Source organism: Elephantulus edwardii, unplaced genomic scaffold, assembly GCF_000299155.1.
Source record: "Elephantulus edwardii isolate Elephantulus edwardi_28Jun2011 unplaced genomic scaffold, EleEdw1.0 scaffold00113, whole genome shotgun sequence".
In the NCBI taxonomy this organism is placed as follows: Eukaryota; Metazoa; Chordata; class Mammalia; order Macroscelidea; family Macroscelididae; genus Elephantulus; species Elephantulus edwardii.
The window spans coordinates 7,960,825-7,973,299 of NW_006399863.1; the positions used below are offsets into that span (position 1 = coordinate 7,960,825).

Sequence of the window (12,475 nt, forward strand, 5' to 3'; positions counted from 1 at the left end):
TTGTCCAGATAAATTGACATGGTGACTGCTGCAATGAGCTCTAATGTGTCAGGAAGTGTGAGGATGGCACAGGACAAGACACGGTTCAGATCTGCTGTTTAAAGGGTCACTACGGATCATGCTCGCTGGAACCTAACAACAACAAGATGAGAGCAACATTTTGTTGTCACTCTCATTGATGATGCTTTTTATCACTTAAATTATAAAAATTACTCAGTTGTTTTTACTAACTGGATTTACTAAAGAAAGGATTATAATCTTTCTTTAGTTGTTTTTTACTAAGCCAGATTTAATAAAGGACTATAACCTTCAACATGGATTACATCTCAACATCAAGAAAACAAAAATCCTCACCATTGTGTCAATAGTCAACATCATGATAGATGGAGGAAAGATTGAACTTGTTAAAGATTTCCTCTTACTTGGGTCCACAATCACCATCTTTGGTATCAGTAGTAAAGAAATCAAAAGATGGGTTGCATTAAGAAAATCTGCTGTCAGAGATCTCTCCAGAATTCTAAAGAGTAATGATGTCAATTTAAATACTAAGACAGGCCTGATTCAAGGCACGGTATTCTCAATTGCTTGCAATGCATCTGCAAGGTGGACACTGAATAAGGATGACAGAAACCCCAATACCTTTGAGTTGTGGTATTGAAGAATTGTACTGAATATACCATAGACTTCCAGGAGAATGTGCCTCCAGATTGGTAGTCCAGCTCCTTAACACTAGGCCACCAGAGCTCCCAAAAGATACTTATTACCTTAGGAAAACTTACAGACTGAGAGAAGATTTTTATATGCAACTCATATAAAAGTCAATAGTCTCTGATCCTCTGCAGTACATACTTCATATCTTCTTCACTTTTAGTGGGCAAAGTTGTGTCATCTGCATAATGCAGGTCATTGATGAGTCTTCCTCCAATCCTGATGCTACATTCTTCTTTACAGAGTCCAGCTTCTAGAATTATATGCTCAGTAAACAGATTGAATAGGGATAGATAAAGGAAACAACCCTGACGTACACCTTTTCTGATTTTAAACCATGCCGTGTTCCCTTGTTTGGTCTGGATAACTGTATCTTGCCTATGTATAGGTTTCACATTCATATTTTCCTTTTGATAGATTAACTCTTAAAATCCAATCTTCTCATGAATAAACCTAATATCTTCTCCCCACCTCCAGAGCTTTTAAAAGGATCACCTTCAACTTTGTTCAATGAATCATGACCTAATGGTACCTTGTTCCTCTATGTCTCCCTTTGCAAAGCATTTTTCCTAATAAAATCCCCTTTCTTTGACTGTGTTAAAAAGTCTGGATTCTTGTTCTTACTTAGCAGGAGGAAGGAATAATCTGTTTAGGATTTAAGGACTGCATTGGAGACATTCTTAGGGATCATAGTTAGGGAGCAGTCCAACTGTTATCCTTGCTCTGCTATTTTTGTCAATGTGCTCCTAATGTATTTTTTCATGATCTTTTACTTTCATGAAACACAAACATACTCTTTATGGAAACAGACTCTGCTATCTTTCTCCCATAAAGCAGCTGATAGGCTTGAAATGCTAACATTTTGGTCATTATGCCACCAGGTCCCCTTTAAATTATATCACTTTATAATTTATAACTTCTTAAAAACTACTCTATTTGATGTTTGGAGTCATATACATGTTATCTGGTACCATCCCAGTTTCCAGAAAGCATCACATTCCCATTAATCAAATCACCAGAATAGATGTCCTCACATGGACACACAGTTTAGTTGGTTTTCTCTACTTCACTAACCAGTTTTAAAGTTTATTAAAACATAATCTCAGGCCCCTCTCCTCCATATTTCCTTTCAAGGAAGGAGGTCCATCCCTTTGGAATATGACTTTCTAATAAACCTAACTTTACTTTAAAAAAAAAGCCCAAATGCAATTATCTATGTATGGGGTAAGAGATTTCTCAGTACTTATCAAATAACAGCAAAATTTTTCAAGCCTCCTTTGAAAAGGGAAAACTATAAAAGAAAAACCACTCTGATTTAAAAATCCTAATATTTCTTTAATAATATTTTTTAAGACAGAAAGGTTTTGGGGGGGCATTTGCTATTTAATTATATTAAGGAAGTATTGAGTTTTTTAAGAAATGTTTTCATTTTTTTTTTACATTGTTGCACATTGTCTTCATCCCTTCATTCCCCTTCAGCACTCCCTGCAAAGCACTCCATGTTCTAGATTGCTGTCAAACATATAATGTCTAATCATATCTTCCTTTTGGATGGTTATAACCTTCATCTCATCTAAAGCAGTCTTCATTATCCACTCTTTTCTCATTCTCTTCCCAACTCCCCCATATCTGTCCTATTTTATGACAGCAGTGTTATGCAGTATTTGTCCTTTTGTAACTGAGCTATTTCCTCAGCATAATGTCCTCCAGGCTCCCCTATGTTGTGTAATGTTTTACTATTTCATTGTTTTTAAATGCTGCATAATATTCCATTGTGTGAATGTACTAGTTTTTCTATCCATTCATTTGTTGATGGTCACTTGGGTTGCTTCCATCTCTTTGCTATTGTAAATAATGCAGCAATAAACATGAGTGTGCATACATCTGTTTAAGTCATGGCTATGATTTCTTTAGGGTATTTCCTGGTAGTGGAATTGCTGGGTCAAATGGTATTCCTATTTCCAATTTTTTGAGAAAGTGCCAGACTGGATTCCCTATTGGCTGTACCATTTTATATCCCCATCAGCAATGAACAAGAGTTCCAAATCTCTCCACAGCCTCACTAGCATTTGCTGCTTCCTGGCAAGGAATTATTGTTAATGTCTATGTTTGTTAGAAAATGTGACTGAAATAATATTTTAAGAGTTTTTTAGATATGCATATCTAAAAGGATTTGCTTCAGTAGAATCTACAGAGATAGGAGTAAGTATGTGGGGTAAAGAAGAACAGGACTGGCTATGAACTAATAATAATCATCTAAACTGAGTGATGGTATGTTCTTGTTAGGTGTTGTCAAGTCAACTGTGATTCATAACAATCCTATGAATAGTTGAAACCTTGCCCTATAATGTATCATTTAAGTGATTGTATAGGGGGGAATTCATGATATTACTTTTTTTAATGTTTGAATCTTTTCCTAATAAAAAATGTAATATTTCTTTTGTTTTCTTCCTTCCTTCCTTCATTCCTTCCCAAATTCCTTCTTTGTGAAATATTACATTTTGTCAAGCCTACATCTGTGAGGGATTTTAATAATTTCTAGTAGGTGTTAGCAAAAAGTTGCAAACTAATGACCATACTTGGTCCAGAGCCAAGTTTTGTTTGGCCAATATGGTATTTTTAAAATATGAACTGTTGTTGTTACGTACTGTGGAGTGGGAACCGACTCACAGCTGACTTTTCAGTGGGCTTTCTGAGGCAGTAGGCTAGACTGCCTAGCCTTCTCCCACAGAGGTAGATTTGAACCGTGTGCCTTTGAGTTGGCAATACAGCTCCTTAACACCACACCACCAGAGGTTCCTAAAAATACGAACTATTTAGGAAGATTTAAAAATAGAGCCTTTTCAGAAAATTATCCAGATTTTGAACTTCGCTTGAAACCATTGGAACCTCTGGCTAGTCTCAACCTTCATTTCATAAGGCATGAAGTAACTATAGATCTGGGAAAATGCTGTCTTCTTTAGAGCAGAAAGGCACTTTATTTACTTTCCAGTTCCCATTCATGACTGTCTCCAAGGAACATGTCATTGTTATTGATTGCACAGCTCTCAGACAACCCTCTTTTCTGAAACTTTAGAATAAGCCAGGCCAGCTGACATAGAAGAAATCCTGTTTATGTGGAGAGTGTGGTAAAGGCTTCCTCAAAAATATAAATCTCAGTGTTCATCAGCAAATCTCCTTGCAGGCAAATATAACAAAGCTTCATTTCACAAATCTTGGGCATGTTGCTAGGGGAGACTGTTCCTTGGAAAGAACATATGCTTGGAAAGCTGGAGTGTTGGTGAAAGAGATGAAGACGCTCAACCGGATGGACAGACACAGGAACTACAGCAATGGGCTCGGGTGTCAGAGATGTGAGGATGGCACAGGACAGGTCAGGGTTCATATCGGTTCTTCTTTGAGTCATTATGAGTCATATTTCACCTTACAGCACCTAACAACAACAATCCATGATTGTCAGTTCTCACCTTGCCTTACTGTGTTACAAAAGACAAAAGGAGATGACAGTGGACACTGCATTGGAACAGATGAGGGGAAGAACTGTCTGAAAGGAATATATGATTCAGAATTACATGTGTGACAACAATCTGGAACAAGAGCTGCATTGCAAAGTGAACTGGAGGCGGGGGAAGAAAGGAGAAGGGAGGAAAATGTGCAACAATGAAAGAATTTTTTAAAAAAGCAGTAATAAAAAAACTTACCTGAGTATAATCAATGTATATGGCAGCTTACTTCTGATAAGCAAATCTGATCTAAAATATAACATTTCACTCATCTACAAAGCATTCAAAATGTCCTGTTCTTTAATACATCTTGGGGAAAATTTGAGGCCAATAATAATATTCAAATCTCAGAGGAAAGTCCATTGGCTAGAGTTTAACACATTAAAAATTTATAAACAAGATAAGTCAACAGCAAACTACTATCTTTCAAAAAAAAATAAGCTATCAAAATAGAATCACAAAAAAGAAAAAAGGTGAGTCAAAACCAGTTACTCTCAAATCTTATTAGGTTTAAAGTATGTTATGATTGGAAAAGTGGCTGAAAGATCTTTGAAAGAAGAAAGATGCAATCTTGTCATACATCCTTCTTTCATTGTTAGCTCCTTATTGCTCCTGTCAAAATAATGTTTATCTTACAGGAGACACTTCAGCTACCATTTTTCTGGAGTCTGTTTCGTACTTGGACCAGGTACTTTGTGTACTCATTTCTCCACATACCATGGGTACACTGAGTACAACATTACCAGGTATTATATGCTCTCATTTCTCCACATGTCATGGGTTCACTGAGTAAGCCATTATGGAATTAGAGTTCTTCGGGCTTGAAGCAGTCATTTGTGCAATTATCAACCCCTTTCGTTAACACAGTGGTGGGACTCTACAGCCAGACCACCTGGGTTTCAGTCCCACATTTCCTTTGTTGTTGTGTGCTGTCAAATCTGAACCCACTTATAAACTGACCCTCGAGAGTTTCTAAATTCCATGGGAGGAGACTGTCCACCCTTCTCCCACAGAGCAGTTGGTGGATTCAAACTTCATGCTTCTGAGAATGCAGCACAGCTTTCAATCACTAGGCCACCAGAGCTCCCTTGAGTACCATTGAGTTGGAACTGTAGCTGACCCTCTGGCGGGTTTTCAGAAGCAGTCAGTTGCATGGGAGGAGACTGCCCATCCTTCTCCTGAGGAGCTTGCTGGTGGATTCGAGCTGCGTACCTTCAGGATTGCAGTGTAGTTTCTTACCACTTGGCCATCAGAACTCCACTGATGAACTGTAAACAAACTAAGTCTCTTTATGCCTCAATTTCCTTCTCTACAAAATTGTAGATGACCGTACCAACTTCACAGGGTTACTGTGAAGACTCAATGGAAGAATACGAGTATAAGAGGCTGCTGAAGTGGAAGTCTTCACTGAAACACTGAAGGATAAAATAGCTATAAAATAACAAAGCAGAAACTAGAGCAACATGAAACTGCACAGTAGGCAACCGGAAATCACTTCCTTGACTCAACCTCCCCACCCACATAAGGGTTTAAGAGTGTACACTAGCGGGTATTTTTAAAGATTTTTTTGAGACATTTATTCTATTATTCTTAAGTCTAAGGAAAATAGTGTTGCTGTTGTTAAATGCCCTCCAGTTTGAAGTGACTCATAGCTGACCCTCCAGTGGTATTTTGGAGGCCAATACCACATATGAAGAGATTGTCCATCTTTCTTTCTCTGAGCTGCTGGTGGATTCGAACTATCAAAGAGATGTGGCTTTTGGGTTAGCAGGGTAACTCACTGTGGGCTATGCTGCCAGAGCTCCCAGAAGTTTTCAGTCCTGACCTCTATGATGCTATTGCTGCTCAGCAGGAGAAAGATGGGCAATCTCCTCCCGTGCAATTAACTGCCTCTGAAAAGCCATTGGAGAGTCAGCTATGGGTCAGTTCCAACTCTACGGTACACAACAACAACAACAACATGATGATATTGAGGGAGGATGCAAGAAAAGTCAATTAAATAACGATGTAATCATTCCCCCTAATGTGAATGGAGCTGTGATCAGGCAACACGTTTTTGAGAGAATCAGAAAAAGATGCAACTACCTTAATTAAATCACAATCCTAGTTTGCTGAAAATGGAGTTTCTCTGGCCTGTAACATTTTTTTTTTTCTCTCATATGAGATAATAGGAAAGATGAAGCAAGCAGAAAGGTGGACTTTGGTAATATTATGACAGAAGATTTTTCAACCAAGAGCCCTGTACTGGGAAGCTCCTTAACACGGCGGAAGACCTAGATTTATAGAGCTCTCCAAGGAACACTGAGCCTAGGGATGTGAAGGAATGAGGACCTTCCTCCACACCTGACAGAGATAGATAATCTTCTGCTAGAGACAGCATCCCAAGTGTGGACTACTAATGAGCTGCCAGCCTAAAGGCACTCTGTTCAAATCCACTAGCTGCTCTGTGGGAGATAGATGGGAAATCTCCTCCAATACAATTTACTGCTTCTGAAAATCTGATGGAGGATTTCAGCTATAAATTGGTTCTGACTCAATGGTACATAAGTCTCCTAATCTATAAAAAATAGATTTCTATTTGTCAAAACCATCTGCTTGTGGTATCTGTTGTAGCAGCATTATAGACAGAAACTATCTAATGCTGGGTTCTTTGGTGAAGTGAAACAAATTAAGGACACAAATAACACATATTGAACATGAGGTCAGCAGATGGTTGACAGACAGCTGGCTTCAGAGTCTGACAAATCCAAGGTCTACAAATGTGTTAGGAAGCTGGTTCATGTACAAAGGTGACTTACCAGGTGCAGGATCAGATTAAAAAAGGTCTCTGGTTGTGTTGCCAACCCACAGGCATGTGGCTCAAATCCACCAGTGACTCTGCAAAGTCTGCACCGCTGGTACCAGCAGTCAGGAAATCAGGAGAAGTATTGTATTGAGAAAGTCTGCACTTAGGGACATCTCCAATTATTGATTATAATTATAATTATAATGTCAGTTTGAGCACTAATGTGCATTTTTCTCATGCCATGGCCTTTCCAATCACTTGTTATGCATCTGAGATCTGGACTATGATCGGGATGACAGAAGAACTGACACCTTTGAGTTATGGTGTTGAGAAGAACATTAAACATCCCATGGACTGCCAAAAGAACAAATACGTCAGAGAGGGTGCAGCCAGAGTGCTCTCTGGAGACAAGGATGATGCTTTGCCTCACATACTTTGGGCATGTTGTTGGAAGGGACTCTTCCTTGGAGAAAGGCATGATGCCTGGAAGGGTAGAGGGCTGGTAAAGGAGAGGAAGAGATCTTCAACCAAGTGGACTGACACAGTGACTGTTGCAATGGGCTCTCATGTGCCAGGAAATGTGAGGATGGCACAGGATAGGATGGGGTTCATATCCACGGTTCACGAGGTCACTATGAACAGCTTCGAGTTGTACTCAATTTGATGCCACCTAACAACAACATGACGTTGCCAGTTGCTAGGATTTTTTATTTTCTTGAAGGCTTCAAAGAGTTTCTTTGTCCCCAGACATGAAAGGCTGCTTATTTGGAATAGAGAACAACAGCAATAACAACAAACTGCCCATAGGATATTCCAGGACCCCTTTGGTGGGCACATGGGTCCATCAATTTCCTTGGCCTCCAGAGAACCTTAGAACAGAGTGCAACCTTAGAAGGCAGCTCAAATCTCATACTTACTCTGTTCTGTATGTTCTTAAATTATTTCTTTTCAGCACTGATTTCTTGCATGCTATTTCTGGAGGGCACTTTCCTCCTAAGAGGTTCTTTCTTCTCTTTAAAATTTATATCCTTTAAAAAAAAGAAAAAAAGACCACAATGGGTTATTTTGCTTGTTTGTTTCACTGTTTTTTTGTATTAGTTCTAATTTCTATTAAAAATGTGGAGGATAGGCCACTTGCAAAGCAATCTTTTTGGTTCTTCTTTTGAAGAGGTTTTGTGTGGGTTTTTTTTTTTTTGTTATATAAATTCTATAAATTTCCTTGATTGCATGGTCATTTTTTTTTCAACATAGTCCAAATACTGGAGGAAATATTTTTTGTTTATTATGTTAATATATGTGATATATAATTCTAGAATATACAGAAAAATGTAGTATATATATTATTACATTTAATATTTAGAATATCAACAATCACTCTACTACCCAAAGAAAGGTTTAAGATATACAAAGGTCTGCAGTGGCATTTAGAACACTCTTTAATTTAGCAGTGTGGTATGATTCTCTGAAACAGCACATGTTTAAAAATGAATGTTTTTATTCAGTAACCTTGGCAATAGATCATTCACAAATTTAAACACATAAGGCTTCAATTTGATCAGCAGTCAGAACTATTTTGAGCTTATGAGTCAGGAAGTAGAAACTATGTTTACCTAATTATTACTAGATTCTATTCATACTTGGGAAACACCAAAGAACATTTGACCAACCTGAATGGTGAGCACGTGTATATACAACGTGTACATATGCAATCAGGCAAAGTCAAAGACAGTACTAGGAAACAAAATCGCCTTTAAAAGGTAGTTCAAAAGTTACAAGTATGCAAGCAAATCCTTTGGTTATTAATTTTCTATCATGCTTGTCACGAAAAAGAAGAGTCTTTTTAAGAATTGCCCAAACCAATGTGCAACAGTAAGTGAATGAAAACCCAACCTTACTACAAACTGTGGTTAAAATCCATTATCTATCTATCTATCTATCTCCCAAACCATCAAAATGAAAATATTTTCTTTTCTCCGTTTTCAACAAAAGTAACTTTTAGAAAATGCTGATGTTCTAATTACAAAAGAAATACATGGCTCATAGTAGAAAATCTGGAAACTATGACATTCATTGCCATTTAGCCCATTCAGATTCAGCAAGCCTATCTATTTCAGAGCAGAACTGTGCTATACAGTGTCCAGTACAGTGCAGTGGGTTAACAACGCCCTTCTAGCCATAGTCCTCTATTGTGTGACATATTGTAAATCCTAGCCTCTGTTGCCTGTTGTGGTGGCACCATCTGGAGTGAGTTGCCTGTTAAATGCTAACAAAGCAGAGGTAGGATGGAATGTGTTGTTTCCACCTTTAGTTTCCCTGAAGCCCTCACACAGCAATGCTCTGACAAAGTTTGCTCTTTTTGCTCTGGGTCCTGCCTCTGGCTTGCCTTAGTCTGACCTCTGGCACTTGAGTCCATGGCCTTTGGCCTAATCTGATTCACCAGCTTCCACAGTCTTGTGAGTCAGTGGCCTGTCACCTGATCTGCCAGCTGGGTTTTTTCAGGCTGTGCAGCCTCCGGTGTGGGTCAGGAGAGTCCTCCAAACTGAACCCTGACCCAGAGATTTGGGCCTTGCCAACCTCCACAATTGCATGAGCCGTTTCCCTGGTTTGTGAGTTCTGTGAGCTGCTGCAGCAATTTACACAAGACCAAGACAGATGGGAGACAGAGTACTTGAGGGTCAGAGATGTTAGAGGTTGATGTTAGAGATCATAGAGTAGCACCGCAGTTTGAAAACTCTACATTTGGAACCTATAAACTTCTGCCTCATGGAAGCCAGCTTTGTGTTGATTCTTCTAAAAGAAATTATTCATGCAACAGGCACAGCTTGGAGACATTACAGATTCCATTCCAGACTACCACAATGAAGCAGCTAGTACAGTGAATATATTATAAAGTGAGTTTCATGAGTCCCTTGGTTTTCCAGTGCATATATGTCTATGCTATATCATAGTCTAGTAGGTGTGTGATAAGCCAAAAGCCACCATGATGGAAATGGCTGACATACTGTGAGAATTCCCAAAATGTGACATGGAGACATGGAGTGAGACAGCGCTGTGAGAAAAATGATGCCAACAGAATTGTTACAAACCTTCAGTTTATATAAAACACAATCTATAAATAAAATAGGAAAGATCCAGTGTGGAAAACAATGTATACAAATTTTGTCAGTAAACTAGTATAAAATAAAAATTTTATAAAAAACAAACCACCACAATGTAGGCAAAGGCACAAAAAGAGAAGTGCTATAAAATGAAGTATACTTGTAAATTATTTTCCTTTTATTCTCCAATAGATACCATACTATACATACCATTTTGTAGTCTACATCTTTCACTTAAATACCATAAATTATATATCATAAATTATTTTCTGTAATTTTAATTCACATTGTTGTTGTTGTTATGTGCCGTCGAGTCGTTTGCAACTCATAGCGACCCTATGTACAACAGCCCTAAACCGTGCTCTATCCTGTGCCAATCTCATTGCCTCTGACACACTCATCCCGATTACCCCAGTCACTGAATCAATCCACCTCATAGAGGGTCTTCCCCTCCTGCGCTGTCCCTCTATTCTACCCAGCATGATGTCCCTCTCTAAAGACCTGTCTCTCCTACCAATATGTCCAAAGTATGTCTGATGAAGCCCCAGAATCCTTGCCTCCAAGGAGCAGCCTGGTTTAATCCTCTCTACGATGAATCTGTTTGTTTTCTTGGCAGTCCATGGTACATTCAATACTCTTCTCCAGCACCACAGCTCAAAGGCATCAATTCTCCTTCTATCCTCCCTAGTCATTGTCCAACTCTCTGATGCATAACAATTGACTGCAAAAACCATGGCCTGTATCAGGCAGACCTTAGTCTCCAGAGAGACACCGTTGCTCTTGAGTATTTTGGAGAGGTCCCCAACCGCAGACTTTCCCATCGCAATACGTTTCTTGATTTCCTGGCTACTGGTGCCAAGCGTGTTGACCGTGGAGCCGAGCAAACTGAAGCTGTGAACAATCTCAATCTCTTCGTCATCCATCATGATGCTACTGATTGGTCCAGTGGTGAGAATTTTTGTCTTCTTGACATTGAGCCTCAGTCCATATTGAAGGCTGCAGTCCTTGACCCTCTGCAGCAAGTGCATGAGGTCCTCCTCAGTTTCAGCGAGCAAGGTTGTGTCATGCTACCATATTCCATAACTTAGTCAACTCTCTATTGTTGCACTGTTAAATTATTTCCTTTTCCCTTTTCTTCATTTCAAGTAACAGTTAGATAACACAGATGTAAATCTGTTTGAATGTGTCTCATTTTTTTCTTTAGATTGTTGTTGTGCCACCGAGTCACCTGTGACTTACAGCAACCTTATGTACAACAGCTTTGAAGTCTGCCCTATCCTGAACCAGTCTCACTAACTCCGACACACCCCCACTGCCTTAGTTACTGTATCAATCCATCTCACCAAGGGTCTTCCTCCCCTACGCCATCCCTCCACCTTTCCGAGAATGTGTCCTTCTCCAAGGACCAGTCCCTGCTGGCCATATGCCCAAAGTATGTAAGACAGACGTCCTAGAAATTAATTCTGAGATAAAGATAAGAGCATTTTCAAAATAACAATGGAAAAATAGCACTTGGTGGGGCATGTTTGACATTTCACATTTCTAAAATGGCCAGAATTGTATTCTAGGTTGCATCCCATGTGAGAACATTTCCAAGGCTGAACTCCTGAGTACCTGGTTAGCCTACAAAGCCCCAGTGTGAGTTGTGTATGCTGCCATCATAGCTCCCACAGCAAACCTGAGCAACAGCTCTGCCTTGCGTGCCAGCCTGCTGCTAGCCTCTACGTCTGTTCCCTTCTCTTGCCAGCCAGCTCACAAAGCTACGGGACCCAGAGCATTAGGCCGACACCCTTCATGACTGTACCCATCTCTACTTGCTTCCCTACTTTTCTGCACATATGGTCCCCAGCATACTTGTAAAATGTCTCAATTTGAACACGAAAGACTGGCTGTACTAAGAAGTAGTTAAAATACATTCAGGAAGAATGAAGGAAAAACATAATATCAAGCAACACTTCTCTAGTTGCCAGATTCCATTTTCAGACTCTTGGCTCCACACTTTCCATCAAAAACAAGTTAGCATTTCACAGCGAGAGATGAATTACTGATAATTGTGAAAGGTGGTTGTAAGGAAGTTGAGGACTGTACCTGCACTCCCTTGGTGGTGAAGACAGTGAATGTTCAGCTGTTAATGCAAAGGCTGGCAATTTAAACTCATTCCAAAATAGTTCAGGTCGGGTGAGCTACTTCCAGAAGGTCTTCAAGCATGACCCACGCTTGTCAAGTTGACTCCTACTTGTGGCAACTCACCAGTAACTTTCTGAGGCTGTAACTTTCAATAGGAAGGGACTGCCCTATCTTTCTCCTGCAGAGCAGCTGGTGGGTTTGAACTGGTGACCTTTTTGTCAGCAGTCTGATATCTTACTATGCCACCATGGCTC

General features: G+C 39.5%; 1 pseudogene; it reads left to right on the forward strand.

Annotated features, from left to right (window-relative positions):
- The window catches only part of LOC102849507, a 14,211-nt pseudogene extending 8,581 nt beyond the window's left edge, over positions 1-5,630 (forward strand).
- Positions 5,631-12,475: the final 6,845 nt, after the last annotated feature.